The 18,151-nt window shown below is 38.2% G+C and overlaps 1 protein-coding gene across 4 annotated transcripts in view; it reads right to left on the minus strand.

Moving 5' to 3' along the window:
* The window catches only part of EPHA4 (EPH receptor A4), a 182,982-nt gene that overhangs the window by 113,645 nt on the left and 51,186 nt on the right, over window positions 1–18,151 (minus strand). The window lies entirely within an intron of this gene.

Below are 18,151 nucleotides of genomic sequence, written 5' to 3' on the forward strand. Positions count from 1 at the left end.
AGAAAGAAAGAAAGAAAGAAAGAAAGAAAGAAAGAAAGAAAGAAAGAGAAAGGAAGAAAGGAAGGAAGAAAGGAAAGAAGGAAGGAAGGAAGAAAGGAAGGAAGAAAGGAAAGAAGGAAGGAAGGAAGGAAGGAAGGAAGGAAGGAAGGAAGGAAGGAAGGAAGAAAGGAAGGAAGGAAGGAAGGAAGGAAGGAAGGAAGGAAGAAAGGAAGGATGGAAGGAAGGATGGAAAGAAGGAAAAGAGCAGGCAGACACATAAGTGGTCATAACACAACAGACCCATAAGAGCATCCCTGATTTCTATGATAAAATGATCACCAACCAAGATGATCAACTACTAAAGATGACCTGACCATCCTACTAGCATAATTATCTTCCAAAGATTCAAAGAAAAGGCACAAATAAATGGATTTTGAAAGCCAAGTTATTCCAAGAGATCAGAGAACAAAAAGAATGGCAATCATCCTTGAAATTGTCTGTATAATTCCTTTTTATTTCTTTTTCCCTTTTAAAGATCGCCTCTTAGGTTCTATCCACATAACCAAAAATACCAACTGAAAAAAGTGTCAACCAGCTGCTTTCCATCATCTTGGCAACAACTAAACCAGACCCAGTCACTGCTGTTGCTGCCCATGCACCAGATTGCACTGAAACCACCTGATAAAGAAATCCTGAACAAAAACGATTTGATTCAGTGGTTCCACATAGAGCTAGCCACAGTCATCCCAGCATTACTCATGCACCAGGCAGGCATCAGTGTGGGTTTCAAATCAAAACTCGTTCCTCTCTCATGCACATCCTGTTGGTATTTTGTTAATCATGCACTGGTCATGGTGAGCGGAAAGAGAATTTAGCAAAAGTGCAAGGAAGACATCATCACTTCACTCCTATTAACCGAAGTTGTTTATGGAATTTCCTCTAAGGACTTCAGACTTTATGATGTGTGCAGCCCTGACAATAAAAGTGCTAAGAGATCAATCTCTCTCTCATTTGCTTTGTCTTTCACTGGACCAGAGAATCTAAGAAAACAGGTTGCTCCAGTGACTAAGATTTATGTTTCAAAGAGTTTATACACATCACATAATTAGATAAGGTTCAACTTGCAAGGTGCCTTTTGGCTGGGCTTAAACTGGCCCGAGGGTTTCGATTTAAATCGGAAACCGCAGCTCTGGCAGGAAGAATCAGAGGGGGTCAAGCCTAGCCTTCCCACATCAAACACAATAAGTCCCTGAACGCCAATGCAAACCCACCAGGCACAGCCTGTCACTCAGTCAGGCCCAGTAAACAAAGGCAACTTGTCTAAGACCGGTTACTCTACTCATTTTGGAGGGACTGGAGCAAACGGGCCCAAATTACTTTTATTTTATCTTCTTTCCCTTCTTTCACATCTGCACAAAAGTGTGTGAGGAAAGTCCTGTTTACCTCTAACAGGCCTTCATGTGTATGAAGAGCAATCAAAATTAAAATCTAAAAATGTACAGATGGAAGGAAAAGACATTGCTTTATTCTGATCTGACATTGTTAGCCAAGCATAAGGTTTTGAAGTCATACCCAGATCAACTGAATTTCTACTGCTAGTTGATCCAGATCCCCAAGAATAAATCAATGAATAAATAAGTGAATGTATAAATGAATGAATAGATGGAGATAGATAGATAGATAGATAGATAGATAGATAGATAGATAGATAGATAGATAGATGAAACACAAAAGTATGTGATGAAAAGACATGTAAATTTCCATAAATTTTGAAGGCTTGTATAAAGCTCCAATGTGTAAGGAAACAAGGGTGTATGAAGTGCCTGCTATGTGTAAATATTATCTCATTTGATTCTTGTTACAATCATTTCCCAGGTTTAAGAGGAGATGGTCATTGGTGGTTGTTCTTAATAATATCTGATAAAAATGAAAGGCCTAAAAGAGAAAGGGGAACTTTGGATATCTTCCATTCCCTGCCTTGGGTCCTCCCAGTCTTCATTGTTAATATTATTGCATCATTGTCAATACCAAGAACAAACTAAATCAATCTAATCCAATAAATACTTATCTTCTTTCTATGGTTCAGTGCAAAGAGTGCTAGATTAAGAGTCAGAAGGCCTGGATTTGAATCATCCTACTGGTTATTACCTGTGATGACCCTGAGATTTTTCCCACTTAAACTCTTCAGGTCCTTTTTTCCACATCTGTAAAATGAGGGGATTGGAATAAATGATCTCTAAGATTCAGCCTAGCTTTAAATCTATGATCCTATGCATAAGAGAGGAAAGTTAAACTATTATTAAGAAGCTACTATGTGCCAGCTACTGTGCTAAATTCTCTCTCTGTCTCTCTCTGTTTGTCTGTGTGTCTCCATACAGAATCACTATTTTAAACATAGAAATATATAAGCACTATAGCACTGTATGTATGTGTGTGTGTGTGTGTGTGTATATATATATATATACGTACATACATATATATATATATACATACATAATCACTATGTATAATCTTCTTTTATCTTCACTACAATCCTGGAAGGTGGGGCTATTATTCCCATTTTACAGATGAAGAAACAGAACAGAGGTTAAGTGACTTGCCCAGGGTCACACAGCAAGGAAATGTCTAAGAATGGATTTTAATTCAGGGCTTCCTGAGTCCAAGCCCAATGATCTAGCCACTGGGAATTCAGCTGTATTTAGGCACTACCCAAACACAAAACACAAAAGGAAAAATAGTCTCTTTCCTACAGAAACTTATCATGTACTAGTCTGTACCAATGCAGGACTATAGGTGAAAAGTCTGTCGGCTGTGGTTAAGTGTTCTGAACTACCACTTTTCTCTCTTTACTTTGATTTTTGTTTTGAAACCAAAGGAGGTAGAGTTCTGGTTCCCTTAGCAATCCCATAACACCCTTAAGTTCAACACTCTGTGCTTTTCTCTTCTGCTACATCAAGACCTGTTGTTGATGTTTCGGGACCTTAAAGCACATCTCTCACTTCAGATGTTAGGGGTGGCATGCACAGCATACAGCCTTTTTGCTTTCTGCATTCAATAAAGTCAAGAAATGGATGGTTTGGGACATTTCTTTATATTCTGTGATTCATAGCACTTCAAATCTCACTATAATGGATGAATACCTTATGTATGAATGCCTTAAAACATTATCTGTATCTTTTAGCCTAAATAAAACTCTGATAAAGGATGTGCTTGGGGCCTAGATTGCAATGACACTTTATGACCACCTATCCAAGTCTTATGGATGAGAATATCATCCTATATTTTTTAAATGCTAATGACTTAGTGGTCAAGAAACTTGTGGAGAGCCTGGAAAGAATTGCTTCAAGGAGTCCTGCATTTTGCTGCTTATTAGGGTGAGGATTTGCTTGACAGGACAGAGCATGAATGGCAACCTTACACAGTTTTCCAGGGATGCCATTGTACCAAGATTAGTTCACATGTGCAATACAAACTTTGAATTCAATTCCCTTGGCTTTGCTTTAATTAGTTCTTTCTGCTGGTTTACAACTCCTCATCCCCCTCCCCTCCCCTCACTGTGCCTCTCCTCTCCCATTGAGATCACCCACTAACATCATAAAGTTACATTTTAAGATGGAATATTCCTTAAAACTCCTCAGGAAAATTCTTCAGCTCAATTACTCTGAATATATGAGGGAAAACACACTCGCGCGCGTGCGCACACACACACACACGCACACACACGTACACACCCAACATATGGATTTGCTGTTTTGTGTGGAGGGAATGACTAGCATGGCTGCTGGTTTTGTGAGTTTTGTTTAAATTTCCTCTCTATTTTAAACACTCAAGATCGCTTCATCTCTTTTTCTTTGTATGGAAATACAAATGAAATGATTCAGATTTTTTCTTGCACATCCTTACAAATTAAATGAAGAAAGGGTTGATTCTGAGTAAAATGATAATGCAAAACCACTCTTTCCCCTTCTTCTTAATTGTCCTCATTGTTTCTAGACCTTTGTCACCAGTCATACACTGTCTTCCTGCAGGCTCCCTTCTGGCTCCACTCCTAAAGGTTCCCTATTGTGGTATCAACTCATCCCCTTTAACACTGGCCTGCCCAGTCACTGCCCTATGTACAAAAGCTTTCAGGTTTCATTTTTTTAAACAAAATTTTTATGTCTTGGACCCCAGTTCTTCAGGAACTTCTCTACTTGATCCATTCTAAATAATCTGATCAATTTATGTGTGGCTGAAATGTCAATAGGGATAATATAGGTTAATAGAATAGGTTAATGGTACCATTCCTGGATGCCACATTTTAACAGAAGTTCAGAAGAAACCAATTATACCTTTAAAAAAAAGATCCAACTATGGTAGAGACTAGAGGCAAGGAGGTACCCTGGGAAAACAAAGTCCTGCCCCTATGGTCTCACCATGGAGATCAAAATAATCTCATCTAGTAAAGGCAAGGGGCACCCTACATTCTGTATGTTCAATATATATAGCATGATTGGAAGACTAAGGAAACTGATTTAGAAATATTAAAGTTATTTACAAGTCAGAATATCATTCCTTTCTCTAAAATTACTGACATGCTATTTCCCCAATATGAGCAATGCAGAACACCTAACATGAAGGGAAAAATAATTATGCTAAAAAGAATTTCAGATTCTGAGTTCCAAACTCAAAGGGGATTATTTAATAAACCATGAACATTTCCTTAATTTTATTTTTATGAATTTTTAAAATTTTTTTTCAGTTACATGTAAAAAAAGTTTAACATTGTTTGTTTGCTTTTCTTTTGAGTTCCAAATAATTTCCTTAATTTAAAGAAATGGAAAATAAAGTTAAAGTTGCACTAATGACCAACCAAAGGTTACAATCTGGCAAGCATACAACATTAAATATAACATCATCATTGATAGAACAAATTAAGGAGTCCTTTGTGAAATTATGGCATTCTTCTGGCCCAATGTAATTAATCCCTGTAATGCCCACGACAATTATGGAACCAACCCTGAAGAAGAAGCTTCTAAAGAAAGCAATTCCATATGAACACTAAAAAAGAGGAAAAAACCCACACAGAAATCTGTTCTTCTAAAAGTCATATTGTACAATCCAATAGCAATATTACTAATGCTGTCTCAAATAAGTCTCTTGATATTAACACTGTGAAATCTGCCTCATCTTGTTTCTTCCCAAGGCTTAACCTTGTAAGAGTTTCATACATCTCTCCTGGTCTCTACCATAAGTAGGGATCCAAAGTTGGCCAGTTTTTATAGATGCTGTTGGATATGGTTTTGGAGAGCATATATTTGTTTTGAAAAATAAAAGTGAATTAAAATAGTGCTGAAGATGGTCAGTTACACTTGAGCTTAACTGGAGAAACCTTGATTTCTCAAAGGAAGTCACCATTGTTATTCCATGTTGCTGAGTATTTAATGTTACCTGATCTTCATGGCCATGGTCCATTCTTTCCTAAATTAATGAGAAGCTTTATCCATAGCCAACAAGATAATTACTTCTTACAGGGAATATACTGATCAATTCATATCAATTTTGGCTACCTGTCCAAATGATGGCTATAGAGACTGTCCAGTTTTGAACTGTGCTTATGGTTAATTAGAAGATATTGGACATCCATGATAATAGGTGTGTGTGTGTGTGTGTGTGTGTGTGTCCCTTCCTTAACTGGACAGAAAATTTCCAAATCCATCAGAATCACAGATTGCTAGAGGTAGGAGAGAGACCTTAGAAATAACTTCATTTCAACTCCCTCAATTTACATAACAGAAGCCTAAGGTCAAGAAAGGCTAAAGAATTTGCCGAAGGAGCAAAGCCAACAACAGAATCTAAAATACAAATTTCAATCTGGACAGATCCTTAGGAGTCATCTAGTACATGTATCTGCATTTCATGGATAAGGAAAAATGAGACAAGGTGATAAATCTAAGAAGCAGCAGAGACAAAATTAGAATCCAAAAGATCTTCAGGGTGCATCTAGTCCAACATTTGCATATTATGGCTAAGAAAAATGGGAGCCCCGAGAGGTGGAATGACTTGCCCACAGTCACACAGGTGGCCAGTGGCTGTGCCAAGATTTGAACCCAGACTAACTCCAAAGCTGGTACTCTATCCACTGTACCATATTGCCTCCCAATGAAAACACGTACATTTTCCTCTATATAATGATCTCTGCTCATTAGACTAGCACTATTGTAACTAAAGGTAGGAAGTAGCAGTTGTTTAAACTGACACTGTATCAAGGCTGTCATTTTGCTATTTTCTTAAAACTGTCACACCCTCACAGTGTCAAAACTTGTTTGAAAGGACCTTAGTAGTCATTCCCCGAAGACATATCGTAGCATATTGACTTGGAAAACCACAGAATAACATTATCTATGTTATGGCGAATATGAAAATGTTTTCCATTACTTCACAAGTACAGCTGATATATTGCTTGCCTTCTCAAGGAGTAGAGGAGGAGCTAGAGGAAAGGGTAGAATTTGGAACTCCAAATTTTAAAAGTAAATGTTAAAATAAATAAAGTTTTTAAAATGATCTGTTTGGTTGTTTTGTTGTTAAATTTTTCACAATTACATTTTAATTTGGTTGGAGGCACTGGGTAGTATTGACGTCTCCTATCTCATTCTCTTCCCATTTATTTCCCTGTGACTATGTGCATCCCTGCAACACACACACACACACACACACACACACACACAAACACTTGCACAATCCTTTGATCTGAACTAGATCTTCACTGTTCTTACAAAATTTTCCTACAAACTGTAGACAGACACATGAGGAGATTACCTCACTCCCCCAGGCAAAGAGTGTGGCGTTTTTCCCATAAATACATGGGTAAATCAATGGTGACTGGAATTGTAGATGGATTTCAAATAAGTAATGTCAAAATACCAAGTGAGACATTATTTACAAAGGACTTAGCACAGTGCCTGGCCCATAGTAGGTGCTTCATTAACAACTCTTCCCTTCCCTTCCTCTTCAAAAGGCACATACAGATCCTAATAAATGAAATCTATAGAAAATTACTCAACAGGGAAAAAAAGAGTAAGGTAGAAAAAGGGTTTGCTTTTTTTTCAGGGGGAGGGAAGAAGAGTGGATTTAAATGAGTAATCAAATCATTTAAGAACTATTTCTGTTGGTATGTTAGGTATCCTGGTTTCTCAAAAGAAGGATCCAAATTACTCCCCTGTGTTTGCTGGGTACCATACAACACCTTGTGCAGAAAAGGTTGCTAGCCAAAATTTTCTTAAACCCTGGATAAAGCCGATTAATTAGCAGAATCCTAGATATTTACAAGATTTAATCCCATTGCTGAGGAGCCTGTCAAAGGTTTTCAAAGAAATCCTCTTCAATGCCTGCAAAGGTATTGACAGGAACTAAGATGTCTCTCAAAACACCTGCTGGTCTGCCCAAGATTCTCATATGGAAAATCTTCAGATTCAGTTAAAAAAAAAGGCATTCCCACTTATATACACATGCACCTGCCTGCACATACACACACACACACACACACACACACTTTAGATTCCAAAATAAGAGTAAAGCTATGATATAAAATATGAGGGATTAAGTGTATTTGAAAAGAAACTTTATTTTCAGATCTGAGGGCTTAGCTTTAAGATGAATTTGTCATCAATGATACCAAGTGTTTAGCTACACCTTTTTCACTAGTGTCCTCCCCCTCCAATTGCAGTTATTATTCTATTTACTAGATAGGCATCATGGTAAAATAGAAACAGAGCTGGATCACAATTCAAAGTACCCTATTTCAAATCTCAGCTATACCATTTACAATCAGCTTGACTTTGAGGGAAATCACTTAATCTCTGGGTTTCAGTTTCCTCAATAGCAAAATAAAGTGGGTTGAATGAAATGACCTCTTACCTACTATAAATCTATGATTCCCATGTTACAGTTTTATATGTGACAAGAACTAATCCCAATAAGTAGAGTCTTTTGGGTAGGAGACTTAAAAAAAGAGACTTCCTTACCCTTACTGATTTACTTAACTGCAATGGCCTCATGACAAAGATGGGCAAATGATTTCAATTCCCAAGAAATGGAGAGCCATTCCTTGAGCTGAAAGTCTAAATTAGGATGCCACAGAGAAATTAGAATAGCAAGCATGTGAATGTCAAATTTCTTAAATAAAGATTCCATACCTCCTACTCTCACCCTGCCTCAAATCCTCACACACAAAGTAACAGAAAATCTGCTATATTTAAAAAAGAAAAAAAATAATAATCATCCGAAATAGCCATGGACTTTAGTATTCATTTTGGGAGAGGAAAAAAAATATTATCAGAAAAGGAACCTAATCCTAGGAAGTTATAAAAGGTTTGTGGGAGTTTCTTCCTTCCCTTGTGAAACTCAAATTCCAAATGACTGATTGTAACTACACAAGGAGAACATTATATTGCCCACAAGGGCCCCTTCCCCCAAAAGGAAGCCAATGAGGCATTTGGGGCTAACTTCAGGACCAAGAGCAGATCATTCAGTCTAGTAGACTGCAGAAATCAATTGAGTGAGACTATTTGATAATATTGATACTCTTTGCATATGACCAAGATTTTAATGTCTTTCTACCACATTATCATCTGTGTTCAGAAAAGACAAAGAAAACTACTTTTTTTTTTAAATCAGCTCAAATCTGGAGTCATTCTCCACCCCCCAAAAAACCTTCCTTTAAATGAATTTTTTTTAAAGCATATGACACCATATACAGAACATAGAAAACATTATAAATTAGAAGGGAGAACATTAGCTATGAAACAGACCTTATCATTGCTTTGTGGTTGAGCAGAAAATGACTGAAAATACCTAGGCAGGCAGGCAGGCAGGCAAAAGACTTGACTAAGCAGCATAGTACAAACTATCAGTCCCAATCATCTATGTGGGGCATCAATCAAGGATGGCACGCCAGTTAGGATCCATTAACCCCTGTACTTGATTGCCCATGATATTTCAGGAAGGACCAGACTTCTGATGAGTTGTTTTCTCTACTTCATTCTTTGATATTTAGGATATACAAATAGCAGGAGTTTATTACAAAAAAAAAAGTGCAGATAAAAAAAAATCACAGGTCCTACTAAAGGGTAAGGAAGTGGCTGTTATTTTTGTGTGTCATCTTTTCTAGAAACTCAAGTCTCCAACAGCTAAATTTGCCTCTTAATTCTATAAAGATTAACTATTAAGAAACCTGAAGACTTGCATGGTACCTGGGACATATTAAGCACTTAATAAAAGCTTTTTAATTGATTGAGTGACTCTCTTCCATTTAGCCATGATTCAAGTCATGGGTTGTTTTCATTCCCTCTAAACTCTCTCCTCTTCTTATCTTTCCTGTTTTGGTAAAAGGTAAGAGCCACCCTCCCCTCTTCACACTCACTCACCTTCTTATACACTTGCCAGACTTGGAGATTCTACCTTCACAGCAACCCCAACTCTACACTCATACCACGACCATCCTAGTTCAGGCCCTTGTGATCTCTTGCCTAGACCACAACATTTCCTAACTGGTCTCCCTGGTATCCATCCCTCCCCTCTGTGATCCATCCTCCACATAGCTGCCAAATTGAGTATCATTCCTATCATGTCATTTCCCAGCTCAAGAAGTGTCAATGGGAGCGGCTAGGTGGCACAGTGAATAGAGGACCGGCCCTAAAGTCAGGAGGACCTAAGTTCAAATCCAACCTCAGATACTTAACACACACACACACACACACACACACACACACACAAACTAGCTGTATGACGTCTGGCAAGTCACTTAACCCCAATTTTCCTACCTTCCCCCCTCCAAGAAGCAAAAAAAAAAAAGTGTCAATGGCTTCCTACTGCTTTTGGAATAAACTACAAGATCATGTTTTAATCATTTTTAAGCCCTTCATGATCTGGCTGCAGTCTTCTAGACTGTCCCTACATGCAATCTCTGTATTACCCAAAACAGACTACCCGTGTTTGCCCGATAATAAGACACTGTCTTATTAAATTTTTTGGACAGAAAAACACCAGAGGGCTTATTTTCAGGGGAGGGCTTATTTTAATGAACATTGACAGCAATTTTAATAAACAGGTAAATGTGAACAAAAAAATGTACCTTTATTCAATAAGCAAATCACTGGGGAAGAACAGGATGACACGCTCACTGCTGCAGCTCTGATTGGATGCAGCTCGGAGCACGGCGTGCGTTTCACGGTGCATACAGAGGGTACCGTAATGTAGCGTGTAGCACAGGGGATCACCTTCACTACAGTAGCAATCTCAATAAGGCTTATTTTCAGGGGAGGGCTTATTTTAGAGGAATCTTACACAGTAAGGGGAGGGCTTATTTTCAGGATAGGTCTTATTATCGGGGAAACACGGTAATAGCTGTCCTCTATGTATGTGACCTTGAACAGGTTGCCCCCCCTGACACACACCAGCTCAAATGCAACTTTCTAGACAAGGTCTTATTTGATTACTTCAGTTGTCAGTTTCTTCTCAATTACTTTAATTTTAAATATATTTATTTGTGTATGTACATATGGCATTTCTTTCCTCCCCACACTTCCAATTTTCTTTGTCTCTTCAGCTCTTGGCACATAGTACTTAACAAACACATGTTAAATTGAAATGAACTAACAAATGCATTATTAATTCTGCTTTTATACCTTTGGTCTCAGTTTTTCTATTTGGAAATAATGAAAATAATTGTAATGAGTCCTGGGTGCTTTGTAAATGTCAGATATTAAGCAGAAAAATTGTCCATTGTGATTTCTTTTCTCAATGCAATTCTTCAAATTTCAAAAGACTTAAGAAGTCATCTCCACTGAGGCAAATGCAAACTCGGTACAAAGGCTTTGGTGTGTCCCAAGAAATTTACCTTCTGCAGATGAGTTTCCAAACTTAGATTGTTGTCAGATGACAGCCTTAGTAGTCCAGCACCTGGCCAAGTCCAAGCCTTCTCAGTTTGATGGGACCAGCCAGAACTTAACTTCTGCTGGAATGTACTTCAAGAGTCCCAGATCACTTCCACATTGTCATGAGACATAAAAGGAGGGCCTTCATTGAGAAGGAAATACATACATATACATATATATGTATATACATTCTTTTAAAAATGTTTTCTAGAATAGGTTTTCAGCATAGAAAACATGGATTTGTGTTAACTGCTCTAGTTAGATTTAAAGATCTAATTATGACTCTGAAATAAGATGAAAGGATATGAATGGTATCAAGTGAAAAGGGTATTATGCTTTAGGGGGACAAACCGCAGAATTGGAGTTAAATGAGGTCTGGTTTCTGATACTACTCCTGTATCTTAGTAATTATGTGACCATAGACAAGTGACTTACTTTCTCAATTTCTTCATGAATGAAAGAAAATATTGCTCCTAGTATTTGTTAGGCAGCTAGATGATTCAATGGATAGATTGCTAGGCCCGGAGTCAGGAAGACCTTAATTCAAATCTGCCCTCAGACACTCACTAACTGTGTGACCCTGGGCAAGTCACTTAACCTCTGTTTGCCTTAATCCACTGGGAAAGGAAATGGCAAACCATTCCAGGATCTTTGCCAAGAAAACCCCATCAAAGGGTCAGAGAAAGAGTCAGACAAAACTGAACAATAAGTATTTATTACATGGGGGTTTTAAGAGGTTTAAGAGGCTCCAAATTAGATGATGAATGCAAATAATTTTTAAAACCTTAAATCCCATGTAACTATCAGTTATTATCACCAAGTGTTAGATGTCTGAGTTGAGATCATTTGCAGGTGGGAAGGTCTAGGAAGGCTTCAGGGAGGCAATTACCTGGATAGATTTTTTTTGGGGGGGGGTGAGATATTGTGTAGAGCCTGACATAGTGATTAGAAGACTAGGGAATAAGACTCTTGCATCCTTTTTCATGATGATTTATTACAAATTAATTGGTTCTTTTCCTCCTTCATTTCTCTCCTGATTTGGGAAGGGAAGAGAAGGGAAGGATGGCTTGTGTTTATAAAACCCAGAGTAAGATTCTTGGGTAACCTGAAATCAACAGTGTTGTTCTAAGAAGTTGGTTTAAATGCCAACTAGAAAAAGCAATGGTCCTCAGTGCCAGAGGGCACCTCTGCCTTGCTGGAGATGACTGCAGTGGTTTTGTCTGGGCCTCCCTATGATCTAGCTACCTTACAGCATATCAGAGGAATGTGCACCAGGAGAGGAGGAGCAGGTAAAGGAAGTGACAGCACGTGTACAGCCAGCTCAAGCTCTTAAAATCCAACATACAAAGTCTTCTTGTCTGGCCCGAGTTCATTCTCCTACTCACAGAAGTAAAAGGTCAGCAACCATATACCTTGGCTTCCCCTACTCCCCCATGGAGGGGAAGCACCCGGGGAACAGGCATCCAATCTGTTTCTGTTCGTTCAGTATCTTTTACACTTTAAATGCTTAATAAAGTCTTTATTGGATCCAACTGAATTAAATTGGAATGAACTGAGGTCAGCCTCCCACCCTTGGGTGCTCTGGGTGGTTATACGTGCCATGTGCCTGGGGAGCAGCTGCATTCTTTGTCATCCAGTCCATTCCATGGGAAAGGGCCGCATGCCAAGGCTGCTCGCAGGTGAATTCCTCGTCCCTTTCAAGTTCATTTGATTTACACTGATGGCTTCTAAGTATGTTTATCTTTGTGTTTGGAGGATTATCAGTGAGGTCAGTAAATCTCTTCCATATATAAATTATAAATCATGAACAGGAATGTCAAGGGAATTAACAAGTCAGAATTTGTTCCTTTGTCTGTAACAGTGTTTTATGACAAATGCTTCGGTACTTTCAAGATCTATCATTTTTGTCTGCATGGGCCCCTCCCTTCAGGGTAGATTACCATCCCTCTGTAACTGAGGAGGTAGCTAAGAAGTAACTCCATTTGAAGTCACCACCTTGGTAACTTAGCTAGGCTAGTCTTCTCACACAAGATCTACATTCCAGGTGGTAGAGTGAATTGAATACTCGACTTGCTTCAGCCACTTCCTAGTAATGGTGACCCTGGGAATGCAGTCACTTAACCTCTCCAAGCCTCAGTTTCCTCATCTGTAAAATGGGGACAGTAACCCCCCCACCAAGCAGGGTTGTTATAAAGATCAAACAAGATAATATGTATAAAGTGCTTTGTAAATCTTACTCTTTTCATCTCAGCCATTTTTCCATCTTTGAATAGTATTCCCCAAACTCTCTAAAATGGATTGAACCTGCTTAAAAGGTCACTTGTGCATCATGATGAGGCACCAAATTTCGACCCAAGCAAGAAGACCCAAGCATCTTACTTTTACTCATTAAGCCCCTTGAAACACCACCTCCTAAAATTGCTGGAGCTATTAAGGACACTACCTCCAAGATTCCTGATGGAAACGAGTCTGCCTCAAACCTCCAGTTCTTCACCCCTTTCCTCCTCTCATCTTGTTTCATTTAGTACCAGAGTCATTTGTCTATAATTCATACACATATCCAACTGCAGGATAGGGAAACTACATCTAGAACTACTTTACAAGTCATATTTTATTACAACTATATTACAAATAATATTATTTAAAAACAAATGAGGGGCAGAATTTTTGAGGGGAAAATATATTAGCATATGAATTCACTATATATAGATATTAGTATATGAATTCATTATATATGTATTTATATATACACACCTCTATTGTATAATATATGGGTAATAAAAGAATGGGGCTTTGTAGGATGCAACAAGGTGACCCACAATAAATGACCCACTCCTGAGGTGATAAGGGGGAAGATCTGGTATAATTTAGGAAACTAGAAAGAATCTGTATCTAGAACAGCTTAAATTTCTCTTTTGGCATCTCAGTGTTCTCCATTTTAAGACCTATAAATAAACAATAATATTTATAGAGAGCACTTTAAAATTTACAAAACAGTTTTCTCACCACTACCATGTGAGATATTTAAGGAAAGTATTACTATACCCATTTTGATAGAATCTTAAATGTAGAAACTTAAGCTCAAGAGATAAATAAGTGACTTGCCCATTGTCAACCAACTATTGAATAAAGGAGCTGGAATTCAGATGCAAACTTCATGGATTTATTGATTTTAGAGGAAGGGACCATACAAAGACCATTCTAGTCCAACCTCCCCCATGTTATAGATTAGAAAATGGAGGCCCAGAGAAGTGAAGAACCTTTGTGTACCTTCATGGCCATATTACGGAGTAGAAACAGAAAGAGCTTTCCTGCCCCCATGTTGAGTAACCACTCTGAAATCTCACAGTGCCTCCAAGTTTTTATTGCCTCCAAATGAGAAAGGTTAATACCTCTGGTGCTTTTCTCCTGTAGGTAACCTGGCAGGTGTGATTATCCACATCACTTCCTTCCTACGTAAATAGATGGGAGTTTTGTGAATCATCGAGAATCCTGCTTGAGCTACTTGGCTTCCTGGACTTTTCAGGCTACTATGAATTTGGACTCAGGAAATGGCTTAGCATATCGAAAGCTAATTGTTCTTCCCTTCTGGGTATCTGAAAGCAATTGAAAATCAGCAACTAATTAGACGTTCCAAGGGGGCTATAAAAGTAGATGATAGGTATCTCAATAGCCCAGGAAACCAAGACACTGGGAAGAACTTAAGCTTTATTTAATAACGACATGACATGGATTCATTCAGCTTTTTCCCAACATTCTCTAAAGAAGATGGTTCCTGAAAGCTTTTCAGGTTTGGAAAAGAGAAGCCATAAAATATTGTTTCAAACAGAAAAAGCTTCTCAGGTAAACGAATCCTCAATGCCACAAATAAAACTGTTTAGCTCAAGGCACATCAGGAGTATAGTGATTTTTTACTGTAGTGCAAAACCTGTTACATTAGTAACAGGTCCTGTGTAGTATGATAGAGAATGTTCTAGGAAGACACTCAAGAAGGAAATAAACAAGGAAATATTTATCAATCATCTATGTGTCAGGCAGTGTGCTAAGAGGTTTACAATTATTATCTCATTTGATCCTTAAAACAACCCCTTTGAGATGGGTGCTTTGATTATCCCCATTTTACGGTTGAGGAACCTGAGGCAAACAAAGGTGAAATGATTTACCCAAGTCCACACAGATAGTAGATGTTTAAGGTCAAATTTGAACTCTGGTCTTCCTAACTATCCTGCTGCCTTTAGTTGTGGTTCCAGCCCTTTGTGACCCTGGCCTTTGATTTCCTCATCAGTCAAATCAAGGGAGCCAGACTGGATGCTTTCTAAGATTCCTTCTACCTCTAATACTTATGGCACCATGACTGCTCTTCTGGCAGGAACTTTTTCCTCTACCACAACTCTTATATTTTCCTTAAACACCTTAAAACTTATTCACCCTCAGCTTGACTTGATTTTACTGAGGAGATCTGGAGTCATCTCCCTCATTTTCTCGTATGCTAGATCCCATTTCTCCATCCTTCTCAAAAATTGTGCTATGTAATATTAGCCCTTCCTTCTCTCCCTGGCACTATCAAAGATCAGTACAAATCACTACCCCCATTATCATATTTTAATCTTTCATCACTCGTCAGAATGCAGGCATAAACCTTGTGAATATCAGAATTCATGATCTCATGTTTCCTGTTTTTATCTTTGTTTAAATGCCTAGATGATGGACTTGTCCCATTAACATTTTGGCTTCATGACTCAACTAGATTTGATACTTAAAAAAAAGGACCAATGCATAATTTGTGTGGAACATCTATTCTCCATCATACATATTATATTGCTTACATGTTTGTTTGTTTGCTTTTTTTAGAGGAGTGCATAAAAAAATCAATGGAGAGAGTAGAGAATTCACCAGGAAGGGAGAGTGATGGCATGATTAATTCATCAATCAATCATTTAACAAGTATTTATTATGTTCTTACTATGTGGCAGGCACTGTACTATGCCCTGGGGATACCGAGAGAGAGAGAGAGAGAGAGAGAGAGAGAGAGAGAGAGAGAGAGAGACAGACAGACAGACAGAGACAGAGAGAGAGAGAGACAGAGACAGAGACAGAGAGAGAGAATCTTTCCTTGATAACAGTATACTAAAAAAAGCATCAATAAAACATTTATTTTAAAATGTAATAATAACAAACAATGCCAATCAATTTGTCACTCGTGATTATAAGAGAAGGGTTATATTATTTATATGAGCAATCTCATGGATCATGAGGAAACCCTTATTAAAGCCAAAATGTCACAAATGTGAACTATTATTATCAGTTCATAATAGAGATCTCAATTAACAACTTGTACTTATATGGTTCTATGTGTTTGACAGAGATGTTTCTTCATATCAACCCTATGGGATAAGTGATACAAAATCTGTTACCCCTATTTCACAGATGAGGACACTGAGTCTCAAAAAGTCTTCATAAACTGTGGTTTAGAGGTAAGGATATTTGACCTTGGACTTGGGGAAAATGGATTTTAGCCTCCACTTTATTGCTTTATTGTGACCTGTCCTTTCTGACCCTCAGTTTTCTCATCTGTAAAATGAGAAAGTTGGAGCAAATGAATCTGTAAATTAGGTTTGAAAACCAGCTCAGTTCTAACACTACGTAATCTTAAGGTGAGTAGGCAGGATGGGAATTACATCTTTCTTACTAGCTTATAAATTCCTTGAGAGCATGGTCAAAAGCTTATTCATCTTTCTGTGTATCTCAGTGCCTGCACCGTTCCAGGCACAAAATGGAGCAGAGAAGTAAGAAACAACAAAAATGTGCCAAATGAAGGAATCATTTATTTTGATTCACTATAACCCCACCGAACCCTGACCTTTTAGCTCCTTTCACTTTAGCATCACTTTTAACATCACTTTTTTAAAAGTTTAATTAACTAATTACTTAATACTTACATGTTACTCTAATAATCTATTCCTTTAATCTAACCTATGAGCCAGGCACAAAAGACTGAAGTTAATGTGCCAAACACAGTTGATTTTTGTGAAATTTATACTTTTCTCCTAGGATTCTACATTCATATTCTAACTTTTCACTTTTCAAAAGCAGTCATGACGTCTTTTAATGGGATAGTAAGTTACTATTTTACAGTTTGGGGACATTGCTTTGCTCTTTTCCAGGGAAAACTTACCACAATTCATAAGTGCTCACTTATAGGCTGTCTACTGGACAAATTCCCAACGCTAGAATGATTCCACTATCTCCTATCAGTGTGTTCTATTTTTAAAAATAAAGCCTGAGTTATGGGTTTTATCACAATCTCTATGTATTGTCACTTATGAACCCACAGTCTTCTATCACCATCCATAAGAGAGATTCTTATGTTCTTTCTCTTTCATTCCTTACCAATGTATTAAGAAAACATGATGGAATTACAGAATATTAGCCTTGGAAAGCCCCCTAGAGATCATCTATTGAAGGCCCCTTACTTTCCAGATAAGAAAACAAGCCCAGAGATAAGAGGAACTAGCCTAAGAGTGAGAAAACCTAAGAAAGGAAATTCTTTTTTTTTCCTTTAGTAGGGTCTAAGACCTGAAAGTGAAGTCATATAAGGGCAACAAATCCCTCCGTATTTATTGTCCTTCAAAAAAATGAGTCACATCTAGATCTAACTGAGAGCACATCACTTCCACAACCAATTATGGTACCAAATGCCTCTCTGATTTCCTAATGCACCTCTTGTTCTGTATCTCGTAGTCTAAACCACTCTGGGGAGGGCCACACCTTGATAACCAAGGGAAGAATAAGATGATGGCACCCAATGGTGCATTGCCCTCTGAAGCTGTCAGCTGAGGGGGTCAGATTCCTGAGCATGATTCAAACCTCCACCAGGTTGGTTGTTGGGCTAAGAAGCTTATGAATGTCAACAGTCAAGGAAGTAAATTAAGAGTTATTAGGTTTGAAGTTGACATTAAGTGGTGCTGGCTGCTGGCGTGGGCAGCTGTGTTATTTTGGAAGCAAACGACTCACCTTCCTGTTTTCTGAGAGAGAGAGACAAACAGACAGACAGGCAGACAGAAAGACCAAGATAAAGAGCCTAACAGAGACAGACAGGCAGAGATAGACCAGAGACAGAGACAGGCAGACAGACCAATAGATAGAGGCTGAGAGAGACAGAGACAGAGACAGATACACAGAATAAGAGATAGAGGCTGAGAGAGACAGAGTGAAAGAGAGAGAGAGAGAGAGAGAGAGAGAGAGAGAGAGAGAGAGAG

The sequence above is a fragment of the Petaurus breviceps genome, unplaced genomic scaffold, assembly GCF_028583685.1.
Source record: "Petaurus breviceps papuanus isolate PSGF00001 unplaced genomic scaffold, PetGlider_PUasm1.0 688, whole genome shotgun sequence".
Taxonomy (NCBI): domain Eukaryota; kingdom Metazoa; phylum Chordata; class Mammalia; order Diprotodontia; family Petauridae; genus Petaurus; species Petaurus breviceps.